Source organism: Podarcis pityusensis (genome assembly GCF_964106645.2).
Source record: "Podarcis pityusensis genome assembly, chromosome: 1".
Classification (NCBI taxonomy): domain Eukaryota; kingdom Metazoa; phylum Chordata; class Lepidosauria; order Squamata; family Lacertidae; genus Podarcis; species Podarcis pityusensis.
The window spans coordinates 102,643,967-102,649,774 of record NC_138028.1 but is presented as its reverse complement, the minus strand read 5'-3'; positions in this window follow the sequence as shown (position 1 = coordinate 102,649,774).

The window sequence follows — 5,808 nt, the reverse complement described above, 5'->3', positions numbered from 1 at the left end:
AACGTACATATTGGAAAAACAAACCACTGACATTTTCTTTCCTTTTGAAAAGTTACTCTATTCTCTCCCCCCCCACACACTCTGTACTTTCTCTTTTTAACTAAGCAATTGTATGGCAGAAAACTTGTAATGATAATAAACAGCCTTGATGATTGGGGAGGAACCCTTTCAGAGATTATCAGGATGGGATGAGCGGTATGTTTCACTTGTATGCAAGTCAATCAAGCTCTTTTACTTCAGTCTTTCTAACCGGAGATGCAGGCAGTGTAATTATAATCAGAACCCGGGTAAACATACCGAAAGGTGAGCTCACTCGAGTATCTGTGGAATGAGGGGGTCTGTGTCTCCTGTTACACACATGGCGTTATGGACGGGTATGTGCAATGTGGCCAGAAAAAATGAAATCATAGGCCATAGTACTTTGCAACACTTACCCATCTTATTTGAGTTTCATTTGTTAAAAGACTCACAAACCGCTCGCTTTTGGATCTATGCACGGATGGAAAGCTGAGGCTGTGAAAATTAAAAACAAACTAGAAATTATCTGGAGCACACACCCCCCCCCCCAAAGTAATTTGTTTCAAATGTCTCATTATGTCAGAGACCAGGCTGAGGAGTACTGCTCTGATGAGGAATGGTGGGAGCCTCCCTCTCCCCCTGCCCCTGACCAGGATCCTGAAGCTGCCCAGGAGCAGTGGAGCAGTATAGATTTAGAACAGTGGTTTGCAGAGGGGCATAGTTCTGAAGACAAAAGTTGGGAAGAACTGGGGCATGAACAGCAAAGTGAAGAAGACATGGAAGTGAGAGAGCTAACAGATTCTTTCTCTTGATGGAAAGTGTCCAGCCTATCAGACTAAGGTCATGTAGATCAGATAAGGTGGCTACACAAAAAGCACGGTGGTTGCAAGATCAGGTTTCAAGCAGCAAAAGTGACTAGGGGGGAAGTGGGTGGAAACCTTAATTGGGAACACCTTCATTCTGAGAATGGTTGCTTTTTTCTTTTGCTGTGATCATTAAAGACTCTTTAAATGGTAAGCGACTCTTTTCACTTTGTCCTGCTTATCTATAGTCAAGGGGGGGGGGGAGGCCAAGTCCCCGAAGCCTGACACATTATTATGTACATGTGATTGGAAAAGCCATGTCCCCCTTTTAAATAAATTTGTGGTCCAAGAGAAGGAGATCCTAACTTTCATCTGTTCCCAAGCAGTCCCACAATTCCAGGCCCCTGACAGCTCCCCTTGGGCTGCCTCTTAATGCAGTGATTGGGGGGAGCCACATATCACTCCATGTGGTTAAATGTATGTCCCACTGGATAATAAGAAACCAGGAGGTGTTATAATTGTATTATAATTGTTGTTAGTTCTTGAGAGTCAAAGGCAACCTTAGCATCTTAGTGCAGTGATGGAGTTCTTCTGGCCCATGGGCCTCATTAGACCCAACCATGGTCCTTATTTTTCCCACGTGGCTGTTTTCCCCAAGTCATGCCCACCCACCTGACATCCTCAATGATAAGACAAAAATTTGGCAGCCTTAAAATGTGCTCCCAAGGCTTCCTTTCCAAGTAGGGCTTGTATCTGTTGCCTTTTTTAATTTGGCACCCAGTGTGAGCCCCACTGGAATTGGTTTCACATGGGAGTCCCCAAGTTGGAGCTCCTGCCAAAAGTGGAGCATAAAGTCAGCAGACTTGACTAGCTGTTTGGCTGTGATTTCAAGCTAAGCTGGGATCAGGAACTCTGGAGTGTAGCCAGTCCCTGCCCAAAGTGGAAGGGGGATAGACTTTAAGGAGCTTGAAGTTTATTAATGGTACCCAAAGTTCAGTGCTGGGCGCAGGAAGGAGGAACCATGCCAATTATTGTGGCACTGATAAAGCAGACTCCTCTGACCTGGAAGTTCTTGCCTCAACGTCAGATTCATGGGACAGGGAGGAAGCAGCCATTGAGAAGTATTGAAAAGTCACTTTGCATATGCTCCAAGGTACCCTCTTCTTTATCTTTATTATGTATATTCAAGGGTCCCAGCCAACCCCAGTACTGAAAACTTGTCCTATCCTTCATCTCTGATGAACCTCTGCTCAGATTAACCATGAGGTTAACCAAAAGTCTATCACTCCATCCTTGCTGCTCCTTTCCTTCCTTTGATCTCTACAAAGGAGGATCGAACTCCTAAAGTGACTCGCTTGAAGTTTTTTCTGGCAAGGGAGAGCTGCTCCTTCCTCTTTCACTTCTTTCTTGTACTCGGGCCCATGGCTAGACTTCCCGTGGAGCAAGGCAGTAGATAACAACACAGCCCAATTCTAGAATCAAATGACTGGGAACTTTAGGGGAAAGCTGAGAAGGGGGTAGTGTATGTGGATGTAGAGTCAGGCAGATTCAGAATAGAAGAGAATTGTGTAGTGCAGTGGTTAGAGGACTGGACTAGGACCTGGGAGGTCCATGTGTAAATCCCCACTCAGCCATGAAGCTCACTGGGTGACCTTGGGCCAGTCACTGTCTCTCAGCCCAATCTACCTCATAGAGTTGATGCAAGGCTAAAATGAAGACTCAACAAGAGGAAGGAAAAGGTGGGATGCAGATGTAACGTAAACAGATAAATGAATAAACAAGCTTCCATGTTCAGAGGTGAACACCATTTGTCCCCTGTCCCGACACGCACTGGATCAGGAAGTTGGGCTCCTGATTGGTCACTCGGAGAAAGTGAATGATGAAACAAATGGACCCTTCATCAACCAAGACTCTTTGTATGCCTTAGAAAAAGCTAAGAGTGCATTAATATCTGGCTAGACATATTTGCCTGCTTGCCAGCAGCTTCCTCTTACTCCCTTTTCCCAAAGGTTGCAGTAGCCAAGGGAAACGAAAGTGGACTTCAGGTGAGCTCAGATGCTATAGCAGGGAAGGTCTGAAAAGCTAAGGCAGCTGATCAACAGGTATGGTGCCTGTTAGTTCATGGGGAGCTGATCACCCACCATTTCTGACAATGTGGCTTTAGCCACTGTTGCTAGCTCTCTATTCCACTTCCATAGGTTTGCTGGCATCAACACCCTGCTTACCAACACAGTTATGCTGCACTGTACTCGGTCATGGCACATGAGCTACTAGCCATAATAGCCATGTTCTTCCCACATTGTCAGTAGGCATCTGAATACCAGTTGCTAGGAAATGCAAGCTCAGGAGACAGGTCGCTGCAATATCAGGTTATGGGATTATGTGTGTATATGGGGAGATGAAATTGTCCAAGATTTCCCCTCCTCAGAAATCTTGTCCCGGGGTTGAATGAACCTCTTTTGATAGTACATACTGGTGTATTATGGGAACCATGGGCTAAGAGAGGAGTCAGAGCTGAACCCATCACTTCCTTCAGTGCAGAAGTGACGCAGGAGTAGAGCCACTATGCTAGCTTTCTGGCAAGTGGGTTGCTGTTGCTTCTTGGGAATAGAGAGGGGCAAGCACTGAATTTGTCCGGCCAGTGGGTTTGCAGCATGCTGACCCTTTCACTTTTCACTCTGGTAAACAACAGCAACCCGCCTGCTAGGAAGCTAGCATGGCAGCTCTTCTCCAAGCCAATTCTGCTTTGATGGCTTTAAAATATTGGCGCTCAAAAAAGGAATTTATCAAATTTAATGGGTGCAATAGTTCCATCTGCTGGCAGTTGAAATAACCACACAGTGCATTTCAATCCACTTCAGTATTCTTCAATTAACTCTTGTGCATTTGGAATAAAGCTTGGGTGACTGAAAAAGGGATACCTGGAGGATTCTTAGTTGCTGCTGAACAGGTTTAGATACAAGTATGGAAATGCAATGAAATGAAATGGAAGGGAAGGGAAGGGAAGGGAAGGGAAGGGAAGGGAAGGGAAGGGAAGGAAAGGAAAGGAAAGGAAAGGAAAGGAAAGGAAAGGGACATGCTCCATTTAACGGAATAGGACTTTACAACTATGTATTTCCACAAAAAAATTAATGATAGAGGCCTCCATAATTATTTCTGACCTGCATCAGCTTTAACCTGCCCTTATGAGAGAAACATTTTCTTACCTAACCACAAAGTATTAAGAAAAGTCTAAACTACCAGTGAGGCAATTCCACTAAAAATAAAATAAAATAAAATCATGCACAGTCTTAACTGACTTTTAAAAAATTTCTCTATCTCCCTCTCCTCCTTCTCTTTCTGCATTAGAATCCAGGCAAAGCTTGCTGTGTGTCAATCCAGGTTTTTATGCTTAACCATTCTCTTTCATTGTTTTAAATCATAACCTTAATGTAACTTAAATGTTTTTATAGCTGAATTATTTCTCTTTTTTTCTGTGCTCATAAAATTCAGACATCTAACATGACAGGCACATTGAAGTAAGTCCTTCATCGAGGCTTCTGCACTCCATCAAATGGCAGTCTCTTCCCAGACCCAGAAATTGCAGGCTTTCTGAACAGTTACATTTTATGGCAGAATGGCCTAAAGCTACATGGAAACTGGAAACATTTTTTCTTCACGGAATCTGGATTCCATTCTGTACCCACACCCAGGTAGAGACTTTTCTCTGAGAGTCTACATTGGTATCAAGTCAAATGATCCCTGCTTGAGGACTAATGACGAAATGTTATTTCTTATTAATTTTCATATGGTTTCAGCTATTTCATTAGGGGGGTGGGTTCCATATTAGTGGACGTGGAATTTAGTCAAAATGGATTGTCAGGAGTCTTGTTGATGATGCTGGCTTCCACTACAGATATGAAGGTTGCTGTATCTAGGCTGGTCTGCAATAGGGGAAATTCTCCCCACCTTCCAGAGAGGCTATACACGCATGTAGCTCTTGCACATGTGACCTGACCCTTTGGTTTCAGTAGAGCAGAGAGATCAAAGATGCACCAAGGAATGTATGCATGGATCTGCTTTCTCCCTTGCAAACAGCTGGAGAAGACTCTGCGGCTGGGAAACCTTTGTTTGTGTATCACGGCTCACATGCTAAAACCAATCCCTAGGTGACTGTTAATGGCAGTTACAAAACCTGGTTGTAGATTAAGATTTTGCTCTTACCATTGAAAATTCAGCTTGGATTCATATAATGGAAAATTAGTTACCCTTCCATCTTGTCTGGTGAAGAATTTTGTGTAACTCACATCTGCCTCCTACCTCAAAGGGGTATGAGGATATAAGAAGTTGCAAGATGGTTTCAGCATGTTACACTGATCCTGGTCCAACTGCACTGGCTACCAATGAGTTTCCGAGCCCAATTCAAAGTGCTGGTATTGACCTATAAAGCCTTAAATGGCTCAGGACCTCAATACCTCAAGGACCGCCTCTTTCAATATGAACCTACCCGGACCCTGAGATCATCTTCTGAGGCCCTTCTTTGTGTGCCCCCTCATCAAGAGGTCTGGAGGGTGGAAACACGAGAAGGGGCCTTCTCTGCAGTCGCTCCCTGTCTGTGGAATGCTCTCCCTAGGGAAATTTGCCTGGCGCCTTCATTATATACCTTTAGGCACCAGGCAAAAATGTTCCTTTTCAACTAGGCCTTTGGTTGATCTGATTTATATCCTATGCCCTTTTAAAATGTGGGGTTTTTTTGGGGGGGGCTGTTGGGTTGTTGTTTTTATTTTTATTATGTATTTTGTATTTTGTATAGGTTGATAATAATGATAATGATAATAATACGTTAAATCAGACCACTGGCACATCTGGTCCAGTGTTGTCTAACTAAATTACAATGGGCCTTTCACAGTTTCTGGGCAGACATTTGCCACCTGAGATCTTTATACTGGGGAATCAATGCAGGTGAGTGTCTGCACAGTGAAAAGATGTACAGCCCCTGAACAATTTT